The sequence below is a fragment of the Macaca thibetana genome, chromosome 6 (assembly GCF_024542745.1).
Source record: "Macaca thibetana thibetana isolate TM-01 chromosome 6, ASM2454274v1, whole genome shotgun sequence".
NCBI lineage: Eukaryota > Metazoa > Chordata > Mammalia > Primates > Cercopithecidae > Macaca > Macaca thibetana.
The window spans coordinates 17130652-17154563 of NC_065583.1; the positions used below are offsets into that span (position 1 = coordinate 17130652).

At 35.7% G+C, this 23912-nt stretch overlaps 1 long non-coding RNA gene and 1 pseudogene across 1 annotated transcript in view; one reads left to right on the forward strand and one right to left on the reverse strand.

Annotated features, from left to right (window-relative positions):
• LOC126955946 (uncharacterized) overlaps positions 1–23912 on the reverse strand; it is a 695860-nt gene that overhangs the window by 395870 nt on the left and 276078 nt on the right. The gene's annotated exons all lie outside the window — the stretch shown is intronic.
• Positions 4343–5263, forward strand: LOC126955942 (40S ribosomal protein S15-like; annotated as a pseudogene).

Here is a 23912-nt window from a genome sequence, read left to right on the forward strand (position 1 = left end):
GGGGAAGGGTGAGACAGGGATGAGGGATCAAAGACTACAAATAGGGTGCAGTGTATACTGCTTGAGTGATGAGTGCACCTAAATCTCACAAAGCACCACTAAAGAACTTACTCATGTAACCAAATGCTACCTGTACCCCAATAATCTATGAAAAAATAAAATAAAATGCATATGGGATATTCAGAGGATTTCATTTGGCCTACACATATGGAACTCTGGAAAGAAGTGGAGTTCAAAACATAAATCTATTGGTCTTACATCACTGAAGACCAAGACTACATCATATTCTTAAGAGGGATTTATAAAACCAAAGAAGAAAGAATGAAGGGAAAATTTCTGAAGAGTACAATATCTAAATAAAAGGAGCCTAAGAAAGGCTATATCAAGGTTAGGGGTCAAAAGAGAATAGAGCTGTAGGATGAGGAGAGAGTGGCCAGTAACTTTAGAGACAGAACTCTGCTGCTCTTTCCTCAGCCCCATACCAAAGGACTACTCCCAAACTCTGTGGAAAAGAGATCCATAATTTAAGAGAAAACACAGGTACGCTCATGAATATACTCCAATTGTTATGCCAGTTTCTACTCATGTGTATCAATATACATTGAGGGCATAGGCTTTGACTTCACAGAAACATTAGTCAAAATTTTTGATTCCCTTTCTTCATTGTTAAAAATAAAATTAGGCCGACCACGGTGGCTCATGCCTGTAATTGCAGCACTTTGAGAGGCTGAGGTGGGTGGATCACTTGAGGCCAGGAGTTCCAGACAGCCTGTCTAACATGGCAAAACCCCGTCTCTACTAAAAATATAAGAAAATTAGACAGGCATGGTGGCACACGCCTGTAATCCCAACTACTTGGGAGGCCGAGGCAGAAGAATTGCTTGAACCTGGGAGATGAAGGTTGCAGTGAGCCAAGATCACGCCACTACACTCCAGCCTGGGCAACAAAGTGTGACTCTGTCTCAAAACCAACCAACCAAACAAAAACAAAAACAAAAAAACAAAAAAATTATAATGCTATCTACTTCATATGGAATACATTAAGTCAATATATTTAAAGTGCTTAGCAAAAAGTTGGCACAGATTAAATATCCACAAAATTGTTGTTAGTATTTGCATATTACTAATGTTAAATATTTAGTAAAAAACATTTCACTCTCCTAAAATTTTGTGTGTGTGTGTGTGTGTGTGTGTGTGTGTGTGTGTGTGTGTGTATTTGAAAAGTCTTGAATGAAAGAGCTCCTCAAGCCAATTCTGAATAAGAGAATTTACTGACTCATTGACCGTCACTTTCTCTTGTTGTATATTTAGGGTCTGCCATGCTGGACCTCTACTTCATAGATACACAGATAATATCGTAAAACAGAATGAAGAACCTCTAAACCAGAGTTTGTGTTGGGACTGATATTGATGCTCTGCCAAACTTGTTTGAATCTTAAGTCAAATTATTAGAAAATGTGTTATGGTTGACCTATTGCTCTTAATTCAGGGTTAACCAGACATTTCTGAACATGTTTAATGAATATTTTCAGTTACATTAAATTTGGTATGCCAAATTAAAACAATCCCTTAAAATTTTCTTACATTGCACTAGGGATTTTCCCCTCAGTACTAGTGAAAATCATAAGTTGATTTGGAAATGCATTTTTTAGGTGACTGAATTGAACATGGAGTCAGTAGAAGATTTGAAGATTGAAACTGCTGATTTCTTAGTTTGTCAATAACATTTTTTTATATCATGAGTATTTCTTAGCTTTGGTCCTTATATTGCCTACCATCTTCTAAAAAGATAAAGAAAAAAAGATTTTGTCTCATTTCTGAAGTCAAGAGGCAATCTTGCAGAAATAGTTAAGACACCCAAGCAATATAATTTTTAGTAAAAGGCACTTAAGAGGATGGAGGAAACTATTTTTAATTTAGACTTAACGAGAATGGCTGAATGTATTTTATACTATGTACATGGTGACTCCAACCTTCTCTATCTTTCACAAATCCCCATAGAAGACAGACCACCCCACACCAACTACACAAACACACACATATAAATACATACACCCCTCTCGGTAGTTACAGTTGCCAGATAAAACACAGGATACCCAGTTAAATTTCAATTTCAGAAAAACAATGATTAAAATTTTTAGAATAAGTGTATTCCACATATAACTCTTTTTGTTGTTTTTCTAAAATGTAACTGATTTGAACTGAGTCTCCTGTATTTTTAATTTGCTAAGTCTGGCAAACTTATCAATAGGTGAACACGCTACCTCCATGACAGATATATTTTGAAAGGTAAACATGCGCTGTCTATCTGCTTTCCATTGTTATCAACATCTTTACATCTGAGTATCAAGCAACCAGCAGAGTAAACAATTTTTTTTTTTTTTTTTTTGAGACGGAGTCTCACTCTGTCGCCCAGGCTGGAGTGCAACTCGGCTCACTGCAAGCTCCGCCTCCCGGGTTCACGCCGTTCTCCTGCCTCAGCCTTCCGAGTAGCTGGGACTACAGGCGCCCACCACTACGCCTGGCTAATTTTTTTTGTGTATTTTTAGTAGAAACGGGGTTTCACCATATTAGCCAGGATGGTCTTGATCTCCTGACCTCGTGATCCACCCGCCTCGGCCACCCAAAGTGCTGGGATTACAGGCGTGAGCCACCGCGCCCGGCCTGAATATTCTTTAGTCTATCCAATCATTCTACAAATGATTTGTGTATCTCTTGGCATGTGCCTTGGCTGAAACATAATACTTAACTATATTTGTGTTTATTTCATTTTTATCCAAATTTTAACAGTTATCTACCTGCCTTCTTAGAGCAGTGATTGAAAATCTGAGGTTGAGGTAAGTGTCATCTGACCAAATTTTGGGTCTAGATTATGCCTTTTCTTGATAATAAAAAAGACATGCTTTACAACATTGAAATTAAGATTACTGAGGAGCAGAAATATGGTTATATGCAAGAAGCAATATCTTTTCACAAACTGTTTTTCTCTCTCTTCCACAAGATATGACACAGTATTTTATATATTAATAATATTAAGCATTTAATGTCAATCTTATAACATCAAATGTTTGTTATCATTGAAGAGTTCTTAGCAAAACTTGGAAAAGTACATCATTTCTTCCAGTAAAATAATAGAAAAGAAAGAACATTTTTCCCTGTGAAGTGATCTTACAAGTGTGACAAATGATTTATCAAAAGTAAGAATTGTATTTATTATAATTCCAAAAAGAAAAGTTACATTTTAAATTGATGACAACAGTCAAAACTCAATGGATAAAGGCAGCTTGTAATAGTATTATACCAACTTCATATTCAATGAAATTTTGACTTTCTACTCAAACAATATTGTCACCATAAATTTTTCTACAGTAGTTTTATAAATATGTAATTTCAGAAAACCTGAATGTCAGTCCTTTACTTAAACCATTTTAAAATCACACATAAAGAGTCACACTTACAATACTCATCTACTGCTAATGTTACTCTTAGAAATGTTGAAAATTTCTCTGGATCTAAAAATACTTGGCTTTATAAGAAAAGTAAAGAAGCATAGAGTAAAACCAATTTTAAGAACAACCACATTATGTATTATTTTGTGTGTCCATTAAGTTTTTTCTTGATAGATACTATTTTAGATATTTATGGCATACATGTGATATTTGGTCCCATGCACAGAGTGGACAATGATCCAGTCAAGGTATTTGGGGTGTCCATCACCTCAAGTATTTACCATTACTATGTTGACTGTTGAGCCCAGGATGTATTTTGAGTGACCGATGATGTTTAATTATTTTTTATATGTTGTAATATCTTCGTACATCATTTGGTTTACCTTTTCTTCCCCTTTTTTTTTTGAGAGGAGTCTTGCTCTGTTGCCCAGGCTGGAGTGCAGTGGTGCCATCTTGGCTCACTGCAACCTCCGCCTCCGGGTTCCAGCGATTTTCCTGCCTCAACCTCCCGAGTAGGTGGGATTACAGGCACCCACCACCACGCCCAGCTGATTTTGTATTTTTAGTAGAGATAGGGTTTCACCACGTTGCCCAGGCTGATCTCAAACTTCTGACCTCAGGTGATCCGCCTACCTTGGTCTCCCAAAGTGCTGGGATTACAGGCGTGAGCCACTGTGCCCAGCCTCTCTCAGTTTTTTACCTTGTGCAGTGGGGAGCCCAGGGTTCAGTCTATTCTTAAATCTAATACATAACTAAAACTTTGGAGAAAATACGTGAGGTGGGTTAATTCTGAAGTTTTTATGAAGAAACGCAACTCTGAAACAAAGTCAATCTTCCATGCTATCGGTACAAATGGATCTCTCATTTCCCTGTCTGGCCCTTGCAACTGCGCACGCTTCTTAGTCATTAAACACAAGAGTTCTGGAAACAAATTTCTATCTTGGCCTGCCCCTTGCCAGTTACTTGACCTTGTGACAATTAACATTGTGCCTCAATTTCCTCATGTAAATGTGGGAAACAAAACCAATACTTAGCCTTTCTCACATAATTACGAGGTTTAGCTCACGTATCCAGCGTTACTCAAAGTTGAGGTTTCCTGGAAGGGAAAAATTACTTACACTGTTTTTAATACATCAGCTAATTAAAATGTGAGAATCAAAACCAATGCAGAGCTTTCTTCACATAAATACGAGGTTTACCTCACGTAATTCACCGTTTCTCAAAGTTGAGGCTTCCTTGAAGGGAAAAAAATTACTTACACTGTTTTTAATATATCAGCTAATTAAAATCATATGCAGCATTAGGTTAAAATCTGTATGTGAAGGACTCTGGCACTTATGTAATCATTTTCAGAGTATCCGGCAAGATGGCAGAGGTAGAGCAGAAGAAGTGGACCTTCTGCAAGTTCACCTACCGCGGTGTGGACCTGGGCCAGCTGCTGGACATGTCCTGCGAGTAGCCGAGGCAGCTGTACGGTGCACGCCAGCCGTGGCGGCAGAACCCCGGCCTGCGGCGGAACGCTGAGGCGCAAGCAGCACTGGCTGCTGAGGCGCATGTGCTAGGCCAAGAAGGAGGCTCCGCCCATGGAGAAGCCGGAAGTACTGAAAACGCACCTGCGGGACATGATCATGCCGCCCAAGATGGTGGGCAGCAGGGTGGGCGTCTACAATGGCAAGACCTTCAGCCAGGTGGCGATCAAGCTGGAGATGATCAGCCACTACCTGGGTGAGTTCTCCATCACCTACAAGCCCGTGAAGCACGGCTGGCGTGGCATCGGGGCCACCCACTCCTCCCGCTTCATCCCCCTCAAGTAGTGGCTCCGCTAATAAAGGCACACATATCTCCCTCACCGCCCCCCCCCCAAAAAAAAGACATTTATAAAGTGACTAGAAAGAAAACAACTTACCAATAGTATGCAGATCAATAATAATACTTTTTTTTTTTTTTTTTTTTTTTTTTTTTTAACACAGAAGCTGTTGTTTTGTTGAAACCGAATCACCATTTAGAAAGTGATTGTCAAACTGAGTTCAGTTTGCTGGTGCAAACTTGAATACACCATGATGACTGTTTCCCTACTGCTCTGTTCTATTCAGTCTACTATATAGTGTTTGTGTATTTGACTTTTCAGTAGCACTACCATGTTACTATGTTTTAAGTCCAATTCTGTTTTTTTATCACTATCCTAACATAAATATAAGTAGTAAGTCTCCCTGATGATAAACAAAAGCAAGCACAGATGATGAATTGATGAGTAAGATATTCTTTCATGCCAGGAATACAGTAAAATCATGCTATGATACAACCTCTGACCCCATTACAAAGCAATTGTAGATAAAACAGAAAAAGACAAAACGTGAAAGAGCTGGCCTTAAAAACTGGACAGACATTTTCATGAGCCATAAATATAAGTAGATGAGTAGGACTACATCCTCTGGCCTTCTGGGATTAAAAGCTCCAAAGCCGGCAGTAACAAGAGGCCAGTTTCTCTGGGGCCATTGGAATTAAAAGTACTCCCATACATGGATGTAGAGAGCCAGACCTACTGCATATTATAGCAAAGATTGGCTGCCCAGAGCTCTTGCTGCTTATTAGAGGAGGCTTAACAAAACAAAAAAAAAAACTGCACTCTCTCAGGCTACAGATTATATGAACTTGTGGAATTACGAAAACAGAAAGCCACACTTTCAAAGGTAAGAAATGAATTGAATTCCCACCTTGCTTAGTGGCCATCTCTGTTACTTTCCCGTGAGTCAGAGTAGCAAACATTTACTCTAAAACCCGGTTCTTGAATAAGCACCAGAGAGCAAGCTGGAGGCGAACCAACAAACTGATTAATTTTAAAACGGAAACGTGGGCCCGGCTCGGTGGCTCACACCTGTAATCCCAGCACTTTGGGAATCTGGGGCGGGCGGATCACCTGAGTGATCTGAGTTCGAGACCAGCCTGACCAACATGGAGAAACCCTGTCTCTACTAAAAATACAAAATTAACTGTGCGTGGTGGCGCATGCCTGTAATCTCAGCTACTCGGGAGGCTGAGCAGGAGAATCGCTTGAACCTGGGAGGCAGAGGTTGTAGTGAGGAGAAATCGTGCCATTGCACTCCAGCCTGGGCAACAAGAGAGAAACTTCATCTCAAAAAAAAAAAAAAAAAAAACCGCAAACATAAAAACCACAAAGAATCTCCCACACACACAAAACAAACCTGACAACCCAAGTTCCAAAACGGCTGAAGAAAGGTAAGAAAAATAAGGCCGGATATGGTGGCTCACACCTGTAATCCCAGCAATTTGGGAGGCTGAAGTGGGCAGATCACTTGAGGTCAGGAGTTCGAGACCAACCTGGCCAACATGGTGAAAACCTGTCTCTACAAAAATTAGCCAGGTGTGGTGGCACGTGCCTGTAGTCTCAGCTACTTGGGAGGCTGAGGCATAAGAATCACTTGAACCCAGGAAGCAGAGTTGCAGTGAGTCGAGATTGCAGCACTACACTCCAGCTTGGGTGACAAAGCAAGACTCTGTCAGAAGAGAGGACAGGGGAGGGGAGAGGAGGGGAGCAGAGGACAGGACTCCAGCTCTACAAAAAATTAAAAGATAAAATTAGCTGGATGTGATGGTTGTACCTGTAGTCCCAGCTACTTAGGAAGCTAAGGCAGGAGGATAGCTTGATCTCAGGAAGTCCAGGCTGCAGTGAGCCCTGATTGCTACCACTGTGAGCCAGCCTGCATAAGAGGGAGGAAGGAAGAAAGAAGGAAGGGAAGGAAGGAAGGAAAGAAGAAAGCTCTCAAAATCACCAACCAGAACCTGAATTCACCCAATATGAAATGTTCATCTGTATAAGATTGTAAAATTCATTAATAATTAACAGTTTACAATGCTCAACTGAAAAAATGACAATCACATCTATTTTTTTAAATGAAACAGAGATCAAATACAAGTAAGAAGACAGGAGAGGAACCCATAAGGACTTTTTTTTTTTTTTTTTTTTTTTTTTTGTGAGACGGAGTGTCGCTCTGTCGCCCAGGCTGGAGTGCGGTGGCGGGATCTCAGCTCACTGCAAGCTCCGCCTCCCGGGTTCCCGCCATTCTCCTGCCTCAGCCTCCCGAGTAGCTGGGACTACAGGCGCCCGCCACTTCGCCTGGCTAGTTTTTTGTATTTTTTTAGTAGAGACGGGGTTTCACCGTGTTAGCCAGGATGGTCTCGATCTCCTGACCTCGTGATCCACCCGTCTCGGCCTCCCAAAGTGCTGGGATTACAGGCCCCATAAGGACTGTTAATAAATATGTAGTCACTACAATTACAAAAACAAAAACAAAAAACTTACCTCAGTAGACAGACCAAACTCACGACACAACTGCCACCATTGGGAAGACTAACTGAATTTCAAAATGATGTTGAGGAATCTACTCAGAACACACTACAGAAACACCAACATATAAATATTTAAAAATTAAAGATATATAAAGTATAAAATAGGGAGCTCCAGCATATGTTTGGTAAGGGTCTCAGAAAAATGAGCTGGAAGTCCTATTTGAAAAAATACCTGGTAATAAACTTTTCAGAATCAAGGTAGGACATGGAGATTATGATTCAGAAGGCACTCCAAGTACTAAACAGGATAGATAAACATCTTCCCACCGAAACACATAATAGAGAAACTGTACACATGAATGGTAAATGGAAATTTTTAAAATCCAGAGACAAATCATATTAACTAGCAAAAAATAAGAATTAAACCAAAGGAAAATGTCCTTAGCAATTGAAATAAATGCAAGAAGTGCTTTCAAAACCTAGAGAGAAAATAACTGTCAGCTTAAAATATTATCTCTAGCTAAAATCATTCATACAAAGATTAAGAGTCCATCAAATAAATTCTTAGTAAAGGAATTATTAAAGCATCAATTTTAATTAAAAGAAAAATGCAACCAGAGGAAAAGCATTACGTAGAAACATAATGGTGAATACAGATAATTTTAGAATAGCTGACAACTAATAATACTCAGTAGCTAACAACTCGTATATATGATTTTATGTATGTGTATGTGTACATGGCTGGGTACGTGGTCCTTAAGGAAAAATATAAACAATAAATTGTTGAGAAATGATTACAGAATAGTTTACACATACTGAAGTTACTATGTTCAAGAAAAGATAGCAGTATTATCTGGTCATCAAATTATTAAATCAAAATATATTGTTAAGTATGGATATTAAACTTTAAAGTTAACACTAAAATATAGAATCAGTCTTTTCTAAATCTGCAGAGAGAAAAAATATGTAAATGAGGGAATATGGAAACCTTTAATTCAAAAAAAGGCAGAAATAGAAAAAACACAGTCAAGAAAAAAATGGCACAAATAGAAAATGTGAAAGAAGGTTGTAGACATACACTCAAATATACCTATAAAGAAAATCAATGTAAACAAACTAAACTCACGAATAAATGGCATAATTAGGCTGGATACATTTACAAACATGGGATGATACGTTTCTTCTAAAACATATGCCTAAAACAAAATAGCACAAATTGGAATAAAGGCTTTGGAACCTTTATATCAGGATGTTCATATAAGAGAATAGTATATAATGGTTAAACAGAATGGACTAGTGCCCCCACGTGGCCCTTTGATTGGGAGGTGCTCCTTCAGATGATCCCAGCCCTATAGAGAACTGGGGTTGGAGTCCTAGCATTGTCTGTTTTCACCTGTGTGACCTCATAGAAACTATTAACCTCTCTATGCTTCAGTTGTGCAAATTAGGGATAAAAATCACACCATGTGGATTAAATGATTTCATTTTTATCAAAGTGTTAGAAATTTGTTGACACATAGCTTTGTGTAAGGATGTATTAAATACACTTAAGTTTAAAAATATGTATTTGAATGAAATACAAAATTAGAAACAGATCTGGAGAATCACATAGCAAAAGGGAATTCAAACATTTCCAAGATAATAAGTCCTAATATTAGAAAATGCTAACATTTTCATGGTAAAGCTTTAGCGAGGTGCCTGTATTCAGTAAGGGCTTGGCAAATGTCACCTTCAAATACAACAGCAGTCACAAAACTGTCACTCCAATTTCTTCTGCTTTTTCCTTTAACTTAGTTACCCCACATAATATTAAATACGCCTGAGAAAACTTCTGGTCTTTCTAATATGTGAATTCATCAATTCCTTCTATTCCTCCCCTCAAAAGTAGCCATCCTAATGAAAACAACATTTATGACACAAGATCCGGTTTCATTTTATGACAGGGCTAATCATTAGTCAATGTTTGCTTATGCTGAAGTAGAATCCGTTTCTTTATTACTTCTATCCATTAATAATAGCTATGTTATCTGATCATGCTACATAGAAAACATCTCATTTTTCCTCCATGCTATAGTTTACAGTCATCTGAGGAAAAAAAAAATGCATGTTGTATTCTTTCTAGTGCTTTTCTTATTGAAGGTGCCTATTTTGTCATTATATAGAATATTTTCCCTCTCCCTATTGGTAGCTTCTCCTCCAGGTACATTTTTTAGCCAGGTACTTAACACTACATGCAATGTTTCAGAATGGAGCACTTCTTTACAGTTGTCTACACAGGCAGAGTGGATTGAAAAATCTCTTTTCTTATTTAAATACTTCTATTCCATAGCTATTTGTGTTCCAGGTACTCTGTTAGGAATAGAAGATGAAAATGTGATCACAGAATAGACATAGCCCTGCCTCCATAGAGTTCGGTCTAATGGGAGAAGTCAAACAAGCCAGCCAACAACCACAAAGTAGTGTGATCAGGGATAGAATTGGCAAGTAGAGTGTAATGGGAAGACATAAGAGAGACAACTGATTTGATCACGGGGTAGTGAAGGTAAAATCTGAAGACTCAACCCAAGGGAGTGGGGAGAATTATTTTCCACCTCCTAAGAGAACACATTGCCTTTGAGAAACTGATTGCGGTTTAGTATGATTGGATCTCATGCTGCAAGCTAAATGGGGGGTAAAGGAGAACACCTTGTAAGTAACACACCCCAATTATGTAGTGCCTATCAAGGTATTTTTCTGAACAACAAAGCTCTATTAATATGAAGTAATATCAGATAAATTTCTTGGTGACCACATAACACTCTGGCACTGTTGATTTCAGGTTTATGTCCCATAGAAAGAACTCAATGTTGTTTTTTATTTGCACTTCCACATATGTTAGTTGGGAATGTAGATGGGAAATTATCAATTCAAAATTCCTAGATTTGCTCCCATCATTTCCGTCATTCAGGGTATCTTTGGAGCCTGATTTGTGTGTGTGTGTGTGTGTGTGTGTGTATACTCACTACCCTCACCTTTAAATTTCCCTTTATATCCACAAAAATATAGTAGATTTTGTTAGCGTCCTTTGATAAACTGATTTTGAGAAATGGTATATTTGCAATCCATCTTGGTCCAGAAATATTTTAAAAGACCTTTATATTGTCCTAAACATAACACAGCCTCCAGCTCCTTATCAACATTAGCCTTTGTGATTCAATGTTTTGGGAATCTAAAGCTGCCTTTCCAAAGAAAACTAATTTTATGCCTCTACTCCAGTGGGGCGCTTTTTTTTTTTTTTTTTTTTTTTTTTTGAGACACAGTCTCACTCTGTCGCCTAGGCTGGAGTACAATGGTGCGATGTCAGCTTAATGCAACCTCCGCCTGCTTGGTTCAAGCAATTCTCCAGGCACAGCCTCCCAAGTAGCTTGGATTAGCCTCCCAAGTAGCTGGGATTACCCACCACCATGCCTGGCTAATTTTGTGTATTTTTAGTAGAGATGGGTTTTCACCATGTTGGCCAGGCTGGTCTCAAACTCCTGACCTCAGGTAATCCACCCACCTAAGCCTCCCAAAGTGATGGGATTATAGGCATGAACCTCCGCATCCACCCCAGTGGTGCTCATTTTTAAAAGCATATTCACTCTTTCTACTCAGTTCTACTTTATACATCCAAGAGAGAAAAATCATTCAGCCTTTTATGGGAAGGCACACTAATCAATACACTTTAACATATGTTGAGTTAAATACCGTCTATATCCAGATACATATTTTAATTTCTTTAATTAGTTTTTTCGCTGGAAGATGGCTCATTGTTCTGTTCCCTGTGATAAAGGCTTATCTGGATGAAGACTTGAGAGACAGAACATGAATTTGTGTTTGAATTTCAAAGGAAAAATCTGGTATGAAGAGTCTATGATTTTAGGGTTATTTCTATATGTGCTTTATAGAAGACCAAATGTTTTTGTTTATTCCCTGAAATTTACTGTCTTTTCACACTTAATAGGATATTATCTCACCATTTAGTTTTTGAAAATATTGTAATCCTATGAAACTTTGTAATTTATAGTCTCTAGAAAAGAATATTCTCATATATATGTACTCTATAACAACCTGTTATTTACTCATAAAAGACAGTATATTCATATTCTTACTTCAAGTAAACCATATATATGAAAACTATATATATATATATTTGAAAATGGTATATATATGAGAAGAAAGGTATAATAGCTTTGAATTTTCAAAAGCATTATCCATTAACCCCTTTACCAAGCTTCTCTCATTAATTTACATATAATTCAATTTTTAATTGAATACCTTTTAAGACCATACTTATGACAACACAAGATACATTAAAATAATTCAAAATATTATTAGATCTATGTTAATAAACTCATGGAGTCATGGAAATGAATGAATTAGGGAAAATTCTCTCATAAAAATAATTTAATATTTTAACACAAATTCAAAGAAAAGAAGTTAATTGAATGTCAGAAAGTGACCAGTTTCTATCTTAACCTTGAAACTTGTGGGAACGTGGAATGCCAGATTTGTATCATATATTATATAGCTCCTGACAGTGTTATGTGTCTTTACCACAACACCATCTGTGCTGCTGTACCTGAATAGGAACAGGGGCTAGAAATGGAGAAAAATAATGAATTCTTGCAACATATTTTTTTCCCCTGAGCACATGCAGCTGGTGATAGATGCTTTCCTTCAACCTGAAAAGCACTGCATAGGTCTCCAATGACATAGTGGTATCTTCAGCATCTTCCTGTTGACTCTGCAAATTCTATAAGTGTAAAAATTATAAATTCCAGTTTTGAAAATAAAAAATAAAATGATATCTAAAACACTGATTTCATATATTTGGAGTTTTATCTGTATTTTTGTAATAACTCTTACAGATGTATATAATAGATCATGGTTTATATGATGAAGAAAAATTTTGAAGTAGGATGGTAAACATTGGTTCCATTGGCTCTGGGGTTATCGAAGAATCATTTACATTTACATTAACACTCAGTGTGCTACTTACCATTGTGTGTGGACTGAACCCTTGTTTTTTCTATTCTGTTTTTTTCTTTATAGTATGGACCATATACCACTTACTATCCCAGAGTTGCTCTAAACTTAGAGTTAACATATGTATACAGAGAGCATAATATATTGTCAGGTTCAGAGTAGGCAATTGCTAATTATCTCAGCCATTCTAGAATTAACTTGTCATAATTTACATCTTCAAAGAAGAATATCCTCTTATTCCTGTGTTAACTTCACCACATTTGCCATATGGCATGTGGTGTGGCCAATGACCTATCAAAGAGATGAGTGAATAGTTGACATTTTATCTGTAAGAACCACTTATTCATATTTATGGAAAGGAATTAATTCTATTTAACAAATTTTCCAATGTCACCTGCTTACTAAATTTCTGTCTTTATACCAAATATCACCAGAGAAAATCAAGAAATTAGGGATGTAGTCTTTAGTCCTAATATTCACAGGCTTTAGACAAAGATATAAATATGTCATGAGAGAGGAGATGAACATTCCCTCTCATACATCTGTGTACATGTTAAGAAATAGCTTAATCAACTTCCTTAACAGATCATTTTAAAACATCTTCAATCAAAAGCGTAGAACTTTTTACCCCACTGGTGATATATGTAAAAAAAAATGTAATTCTTGATCAAAGAATTTTAGGCAATAACAAACAAGTAAGGAGATAATTTTTGCACCAGCTGACGGTAACCTCTTATCAGTATCACTGGGAGCATCAGACGATGTCCATCCACCACTGTCCACTTCTCATCATTATCTGGAGGCTTATTGTGTCCTATCCAACTGCCTTTTGTCTCCTTCCTCTCAAACTATCTCTTCAGCCTTCTATTTTATCCATGCACAAAATTAGGACACTCTAATCACTCATTTTCCTATTATAACCCCTCCTCTCCAATTCCCTTAGCTTCAGAGGCACTGATTTATATCTTCAGTCCGGTAACATTTTAACCTAGTAATCTGTCATTCTATGCCACAACTTATACTTCTCTGTTTCCTGAAACACAAACCTGTATCTCTTTTTTTTTTAATGTAAGATAATAAGTATCTGACATACATAGCACCAAGGCACATCTTCTTTTTAATAAAATCTGGAGAATTTGCAAAATTCTCATAAACATAAATGGTATTATGAATATTCCAAAGAGATGGATTTACCCAAGGTCAACAGATAAACTTAATAATGAAATCAGAACCCCAGTCTAGTGTATACCACACCATGTACATGATGATAGAATAAATAACAGTTATCAGTATGTTATCTGCCTACTATGTGCTTAGAAATGTAGTAGAAACTTTACATGCATTATTTCTATCATGGATAACAAGTATAAAACTTGTGGGCATTAATACAGTAATTTTATAGAAAAAGAAACAGATTCCGTTTTAGAGAATTTCCCTGAGGTCATTCAGATAGTAAGTGGAAAAAATCATCATTTGAACAACTATTTGTGTGATAAGAAACCTACTTTATAGAAACATTTAGGTAAAGATATATTACAAATATGCAAGGCTGGCTGGGCGTGGTGGCTCACGCCTGTAATCTCAGCACTTTGGGAGGCCAAGGTGGGTAAATCACCTGAGGTCAGGGATTCAAGACCAGCCTGGCCAACATGGCGAAACCCTGTGTCTACTAAAAATACAAAAATTAGCCAGGGATGATGGTGCATGCCTGTAATCCCAGCTATGCAGGAGGCTGAGGCACGAGAATCACTTGAACCTGGGAGGCGGAGGTTGTAGTGAGTCGAGATGGTGCCACTGCACACCAGCCTGGGTGACAGAGGGAGACTCCACCTAAAAAAAAAAATCTATATATATATATACACACACACATATATTATATATATAATATACATATATGTATATTTACATATGTATATTATATATGTATATAACATATGTATTATATATACATATATGTGTATCATATATATACACACAAGGCTATAATTGCTGATGTAATGATCTAATAAACAAGAAAATACAACACAACAATAAATATAATTATGTTAATTTTTCCTAAATTAAAGAAAATAATCATAGAAGGCAGAAATTTCATTACAATTTTCAATTAAAATTTAAAAATTGTTATCTTTCAGTTTTTAAATGAAAGATTTTTTAGCATGATTATATATCAAGGCTTCTTTAGAAACATTACAATTAATTCTATTAAATTCATAATGGGATGTTGTTCCTACAATGTAGTTCTATGTTATGTACACATAGGTCATATACAGCAAGAAGCACTTCAGAGTTTCTTTAAAAGCCAAGAATTCATCTGTTAATAAGGGATTTGATTGAGGCTATTACATACATATGTATACATATATATTTAAAGACTGAATGTAAATTTTTATGTTAGGTACTTATTATGTATTAGCAAGAGAACACACTTACATGCAGTGATTTTCATAGGCAAACATTCCTGGACTAAGCAGATTTCAGTTTAGGTAAATCTTTGCCTCCCCTTGACTGTGAATCCCACCAGCTCTTGCTGGAAAACAGTATTAGATTGTTTAGGTATATGTACTTGATGTAATTTCTTTCCTTGTAAAAAGCAGTTATTGCACATCTGAAATTGCTATGTTTCCTCTCTAATATTACTGTCATTTTATGGCATGCTGTATAATTAAGTTTACTGCAACACAGAGGCATTTGATAGAGTTTCCATTTCCTCCCTATGGCTTATTTTTACTCCGTATGATAAATTAACAGGCTGAAAAATATAACTTTAAATTCCAGCTATTTTTAGTGAGTCTTTTTTTCCACTCCAGAATTTTATTATTGTTTAATAGTTGATGTTAAGGTGTATAGAGCTTTCATGTTATGTTAACCTAGATATTGCAATGTAGTTATTCACTGTTCCTCATTTTTAAAGTTTAAAAAGTGAAGAAATATAAACAAATAATTTAGAAAAATTCCACCAGGAAGAGAAAACCATAAGAAAAAATATATAGAATGCCAGGTAAAAATCATAACCATTATGGATTTTGATAATATTAAACATGGAGAAACTATATAATACCTTGCAAAGGATGTAGGGGAAAAAAAGGAAGCTATTCAGATTAAAAAATTAGAATAAAGGAGAATGAACTTGATATAACATTATAGTATTTTAGGACCAAACCATGCCCTGTTTTACTTTTTGGCTTTACCTATATATTTTAATTTTATTGTTTGCTTTTTGTTTGGTTTTACTGTTCTTACCTGATTTGAAATTTGATTTTAGATAAAGTCTGTGGTCATCGTAACCTTATACTCCTTCAGGTATCCTTTGCAATATGTTTTTCTCTCTTCTTTATTAATTAAAGAGGACCTATTAATACTTGAAGGGCTTGTGGTAGAATTGTATGGTATGCTTTTTCGTTAGATTTTGTGGGATTTGGGACATGATAATATATTTGGATATCCTGTGCTTCTACTGCTTTATTGCATCCTCCTCTAATAGCCTGAAGAGCCTGCCCACCAAATTCCAATGGACAAACCTAATCACTTCCTGATATGGATGACTAAACTATAAGTTAGTGACTTACCCAAGATTAAAGTCACAGTCAAGATTATAGTAGAATCTTGGAACTATCTTTCTTGACTTTATGTGCAAAAATTCTATTCCATTGCTGCTGTTTATAGTAATCCTCTCCATGTAACACCAGGAATATCTAAGTATCTAGGAAGTTAACTGATTAATAATTTCTCTCATTTGAGAGAAAGAGAAACAATAGTACACCCAACACACATTTTCTCTCTCTCTTTCCAAATTGCTTTTTTCTATGTGTCTAAATGCCTTAGTTTCCTACTTGAAATTTGAAGGGAGAATATGAGTGAGTATCCATTCAAGGTCTGAGAGAATGGCCCAAAGTTTCTAATGCAAAGCTTCTTTAAAGTCTCTTATTTTGTCTTTTTTTTCTTAAAAAAATGCAAAATTTGTATTTGACACCAAAAAAATAATGTTGATTATTTTATTTGAAAAACAGCATTTTCTTTCTGACGCAAAATAATGGATAGAGATAATAAGTGAACCATGACTTTGCCATCAAGAGAAGTAATGATAAATTTTTAAGAGCTGTGTAAATCCATGTGTCTCAATAACTTGTTTTAGAATCTTAACATCATAAAGCCATAAATGAGGCTTTTAAAAAAAGAAATTGGGAAAAGTATGTAAATTTATACCAATAAATTTAATCTAAATCCAATGAGTGAAATTAAGTCAATAAATGTATAAGAATATGTTACCAAAATTAACTTAGAGAAAATTTGGGTACATTTCAAACATGGTACGAGAGGTAGATATTATTAACGGTGAGAATTTAAAAAATTCATGTTATTAAGCTGGAACATTAAATTATAGAAAAACTCCATGTTCATTTAGAGAAATAAGTTCAAACACAATACATCTTGATATGGTCTGGCTCTGTGTCACCACCCAAGTCTAACCTTGAATTGTAATCCAAATTGTAATTCCCACATCTTGAGGGAGGGACTTAGTGGGAGGTGATTAGGTCATGGGGGATGTTTCCCCCCATGCTGTTCTTGTGATAATGAGAGTCTCATGAGATCTGATGGTTTTATGAAGGTCTGACATTTGCCCTGCTGGCACTTCTTTCTCCTGCCACCATGTGAAGAAGGACATGCTTTCTTCCTGAGGCCTCCCCAGTCATGCAAAAATGTGAGCCAATTAAACCTCTTTCCTTTATAAATTACCCAGTCTCAGGTAGTTCTTTATAGCAGCATGAGAACGAACTAATACACATCCAAACACACAAGCACTCATAGGAAAATATAAACTAGATTCAAATGTCAGTAGGTTGTATAGCCCAAAATATTAAATTCACAAGGTACAAATTAGAGTTTATTCCAGAAATGAAGAGATGAGGCAATACTTGAAGCTATATTAATACAATTTACTCTGTGAAGACTTAAAATAAGAAGAAAAAAACCTTAAATCATCTCCCTAGATGCAGAAAAAGCAGATAAATATTCAAAATCTATTCTTTATTTTTTCACATTTATAAGATTAAAGAAATATTTCTTAACTTATTAAATGTCACCTATTGGAAATCTACAGCAAATATACAGAACTATCAAACTCTAAGGGCATTTCTATTAAAATTATCATCAATACAAGGGCATTTCCTATATTCAAAATTACTTTATATAGTCTTTATAACATATTAAAACTTCAAGAATAATTAAAATTATAAATACTACAAAGAAAAAGTAGTAATTATTAGCTCACAACATTAATATCTACCTAAATGTGAGAGAATGAGATTAAAAGAAAATTCTACTAAATGTCAGAATATTTTCTAGGTAAAAATCAATGTAGGCAAGGTTATATGTAAAAGATTATTTATTATGTTATTCACTGTGCTAAGGACTGAACAAAATGCTCCATATGGAAACAGTTAAATCATTTTATATAACATTGCATAGAATATATTTCAGATACAGAAAATAAATCCATATGTACAAACACACACTTGTTCATCTATGTGTATCTACATATGTATGGGGAGGTGGCTAAAATGCATATGCTATATATTTTTTATATGCAGGGAGAGAGACAGTGTAACAGTATTTATTTAAAAATTAAAATCAGCAATTTAGCTGGGAAAACAAAAAGTAATTTTAAGAGATAACCAACAAAATATGGGTCAAGTTGACCCCTGAGAAGTACTGTTAGGGCATAGAGATTCTTTTTTTATTTATAGTTTATCCCCTTCTGGTATTTGTTGTTTTTTTTTTTCTTTATTTTTTTCTTTATTTTACATCTTTAAGAAAATATGTAATAAGCATGTCTTAGGTTCCTTGCCTTGTATATGTTCTCATGTCCTCTTTAAGTAAAATGAGTTTTATAGGCTGTAGTGCGCCATGTTGATCCTACTAATTTATTTTGTATAGCACTCAGCAAGGTACAACCCCAAAGTGAATTTCAAAGTTTCTTAGGCTTTTTGAATATGACTCTTTTTTTGTTGAAGCCCCTACGTAGAAACTAGGCTGGTGGAACTTAGGGCTAAGGCACAAAGAGTGAGCATTTTTCTACTGACTGCCAGAGGGTCAAGTGTTGTTACTATTTATTGCCTTCTGAAGAATAACTCATTTTTACCTACTGAGTAGCCTTTGTTAGCACAATCTACAATCTGTTTTTCCTTCTCACAATTCTCATTTATGTCAAAGCTGCCTCTGCACCCATCTTGTTGTCCTATCTCTGGCTTGACTTACATATTTTGAGGCAGTCTTCACCCATTTCCTATTTTCATGTTCTAGATGAATAAGACCCCATTATCCTGAACTGCTTCCCCATCTTAGTTTTGCTATAATCCTAATGAACTCAATAATGTAATTCCTGAGTTCCCATGCTTAGCCTCATGTTCCTTTCAACTTAATCCAATCAGGCCACGGGAAAGCCTTGCTAGGTAACACCCTGGACCCCAAGACAGGGTTTGGCCCACAGGTCCCTCTCTTTCTCTCTTGCCCCACACCTGCTGGTTAAACATGCAATCCTGGGGAACCCCCACTTCCCATTGGCCCTGTGAGGCATACTGTCCTCTTCTCTTTGAGATCTGTGAATAATGAACTTCATTTTATCAGCAATCTGGTGTGAGTGTCCCTCACTATACCATATCTGACTACACCCAACCAAACTTATATACCTCACTTAAATAGTTACATCACTTTTAACTTTTCTATTTCAAAGTAATATTTAAGGCTGGGCACCACGGCTTTGTAATCCCTGAACTTTGAGAGGCTGAGGCGGGCAGATCACTTGAGGTCAGGAGTTCGAGACCAGCCTGGCCAACATGGCGAAACCCTGTCTCTACTAAAAATACAAAAAAAATTAGCTGGGTGTGGTGGTGCATGCCTGTAGTCACTGCAACTCGGGGGGCTGAGGCAGGAGTATTGCTTGAACCCAGAAGGTGGAGGTTGCAGTGAGCCAAGATTGAGCCACTGCACCCCAGCCTGGGCGACAGAGGGAGACTCCATCTCACAAACAAAACAAAACAAAACCCAAGTCATATTTAAGTTCCTTCTTAATACTTCCCATTCATTGAACATATGATATCTGTTAATTCCTCTCATAATTTATGCATTACATTATTTTTTCTTTCTATATTCTTCCTTTTCTTTTTTTCTATTTGTAATTCTATGTTCAAGGCATATTGCAAGTAAAACCATGCTGTCTGAAGACTTCTAAATTCTTCTCCCCTTAGCAAAAATGACACTCTATTTTCTGACCAGTCTTGGTAATTTGTTTAAACTGGTGAAGCACTTAAAATATTAGATTATAGCCAGGCACGGTGGCTCACGCCTGTAATCCCACCACTTTGGGAGGCCAAGGCAGGCAGATCACCTGAGGTTGGGAGTTCAAGGCCAGCCTGAGCAACATGGAGAAACCCCGTCTCTACTAAAAAAAAAAATCATAATAATACAAATTAGCTGGGCATGGTGGTGCATGCCTGTAATCCCAGCTACTCAGGAGGCTGAGGCAGAAGAATCACTTGAACCCAGGAGGCGGAGGTAGCCGTGAGCCGATATTGCACCATTACACTCCAGCCTGGGCAACAAGAACGATACTCCATCCCCTCCCTCCAAAAAAAAAAAAAAAAAGATTACATTTCATTAAATACATATCTGCCTCTTTCTCAAAGGGTGAACTTAATTTTACTCTTGACTCCTCTTGGTCCCTAGTCAGTGCCTCACTCATAGGAGGAGCTAACCTGCAATTTTGCAATATATAATGTATCAATGCTTACACATATAATTCATAGTACACATGCTTACATTTCCTGCTAATGTCAAATATCGATATAAGAAAATAAATTTATCACCTACTTAAGAATTATTACCTACAGTTCAATGCAGGTCAAATGATCACATTTACTAGCATCACATAATTGGTAACACTAGGTAACACTATAATGAACTTCAACAGCATCGCATTTAGTATGATGCTAATATGAACCCTCATTCTTCATTAAAATAAATCTCAGTTATCTAGCCTTTCACCTACACATTTCTCACTTTTCTCCTAATCTTTTTTATATTGTTATAGTAGCCAAGTTGTCACTAATGCACTTAACTGAAACAGGGGGGACTTACTTTCCTAACAAGACAGCCATTGCTTTCATAAAGGTACACTTTTTAAAATAAAACAAGAAAAAGTAACCATTCCCTTCTCATTTTTATGAATACACTGTTGTCTCATTAGATATGTACTATCATATTTCTTTAAATATTTTAGGGACTAACAAGAGAACATCTGTGTAACAAAACACTACCACGTGAAATTTAAATTCTTATAAATGAGTTAAAGGAACATATTAACTACCATCAATATCATGGGATTAGTCAATTATGAAAATAATCATCCTCATTTAACAAAGTCAAATGGAGATATTCCAAGGATGTTGTCCAAGGTCACTGTGAATCACAAGTGAAATTTATAGTCTGCTTTCTACAATCAATTTTGTTGCTAATTGATGAATTTAGCTGGATAATACAGTAATGACCTGGTTTTAGATTTAACTTTCTAAATATGTGGAAATAAATTCTTACATGTCTTTTTAAATACTTCTCAAATACTTCATTATTGTTGATCTGCAGTATTCTCCCCAACATGTAAGTTACTTGAGTTTAGAGAACATATTTGCCATATTTATTGCTGAAACTTCAGCCCCAGCATTAATGCCTGGGATGCAGTAGGTGCTTAATAAATATCTTTTAATAATCAAATCGGTCTTGAAGCCTAAAGCAGGATTAAGCAGCTACTTCTGTATCACTGATTATTCATTTTTTAAATTCACTGAAAAACACGTATTGAACATGTGCAAAGGGAAGTGCTTGTTACTATGGATTGAAATGTATTCTTTACCCCTGGGAGTTTACGACATGGTCGGTGAACTAATGCATAAATATAATGAGTTATACATACATTATGAAAAGTAAAAATAAGTACTGAGGGCATAAAAAAGAATAGTAAACAAAGAAATCAAGGTTGGTTATGGAAGACCCGGTAAATGAGTGTGTCAGTGGTGATAAAAGGAAAGAATTGTGCAGATAAGAATTCCAAAGAAGCAAAATCAACATGACATATTTCCAGACTGAATGTACAAGGTATGGGGGAGAAGAGGAACACACAAAGATAATTATGGTTTTAAGAAAAAAGGTTGAGTGAAAAAAGAAATGCATAAGAAGAAGTTGTTTTGAATACACATAAAAAATAATGGATTTGAGGTATTGTGTTAGGCCTATTTTCTAGGATCCTGCTTCAGTTAAGTGCATTAATAACTATTTGTCATGGGCTATATAATAATAAAAAAGATCAAATTAGATTTTAGGCTTTACTTTTTAATGTTAGACAAAAGTAGAAAAGAAATAACTAATCAATTCAGGACCTGTTATCGTTTTGATGGACTTCAAGACACAAAAAAAGATATTTGGAAAATTGCTTAAATATTATCATTTGAAATGTTTTTACTGAATTTGCTAAGAATGCAATAAGAAATTGGACAAAGGCTCTTGGTCAATTACTTTGGACTAGTCTGTTTCTAAGATACACAAAATAAAATGCCAATATAGAGGCTTTTTCTTTTTGATTTCAACAAAGAGACACGTTCCTGCCTGTGTAATACTATTTGAAATCTTACTTTAAGACAATTTTATATTCTCTGCAAAGCTCCTATTGTTCAAGTTATATTCAAAATTGTCTCTGTCCTTTATTATATATTTTTAGACAAATATAAAAAAGAAAGCAATATATTCATAAAGCACTGTGTGAATTCACAGTAAATATAATCGGGTGACTATCGAACTAGTTTTTAATCTTGTGGGTTTTTCCTTACATGTGAAACTACTGGTAAGACCATCTCCCACTGTTAATTATGCCTCTCTTGATGATTAAAGGTGGTTGAGTGGACATGGGCATCATAATCAAGCCTGGAAGAAAAATGCTATTTTACTTCTTTGCTAGTGACTTGCTCAGTGAGCTATGAAGACTTGTTGAACTCTTACCATGTCCCTTAAAGCTGGTGCTAGAGATAATGATGCTATGCATGCATATTGTTGACATTTGCTTTCAAATTACTCTACGATTTTTAAGAAAAAAACTCTACTAGAAAATTAGGAAATCAAAGATAATTTGATTTTTGAAAATATGTAAGATATAATTTTTAGAATATAGTTTATGCCATAAAACATGGAAATTATGGAATGTGCATGTCTTGACTTCACTAAAACAAATAACTAGAAAAATAGAGTAGGCTAAGAGGCTTTGGCTTATTTTCTTTCCAGCAGACTTTTTAAATGTATACTGCCTGTTACATTTCTCTATTGTATGGTCATTAAAACATATATTTTCCATATAAATTAAAAGAAAAAGTAAGAATTTAATTTAACGTATAGGTTTATGATTTTAGTTTGTCCTCCTGTAATTTAGACAACATCCTCCACACTGTCATCTCAGTGGATGACTTGAAAAGATGATTTCAATAAAATCCCCTTGCAATGGGTTAGTCATCCATGCATTTCATTTTTGGGCACCTGTGGCCTTGTCAGTCACTGGCATATGGAGACAATGGTCATTTGATAATGGGGACCTGTGATCTGGATCTTTATAATCAGAAAAAATTTTACCAAGTTGAGAACACATTGCAAGTAGATGGCATCATTTCTCTGGAGACAGAGAAGGGGAAAAAGAAAACCCAGCCTATTGAGAAACATCAATTGAGTTGTATTGCCTCATAGTTTGTAAGATGTAATTTAGTAGAAGACAAATTAGCAAAGGTAAAATTGCTCATATCTTAACCAGTGTTTCAAAAAATATATACTTGTATAGGAATGCTTACTTATATGACAGTTCTCTTTCACAAGAGAAATACTATTTATTTGTTTTCTGGGGCACAATTGTTTTAAAATGTCTGACCCTTTGAAAACAACTTTTAAAAGTTTCTAATGTCTATCTTTTGGTGTTTGTAAACAATAGCTTGGGAAAATTAAGAGAAATAATTGAAACTTTAAAATGTTAAAATGTTGATTATTGCAAATTAACTCAATAAAGAAAGTCATAAATTCATTTTTGGGTTGCTGCCATGGCTGAATGGTCTATTTTTATGT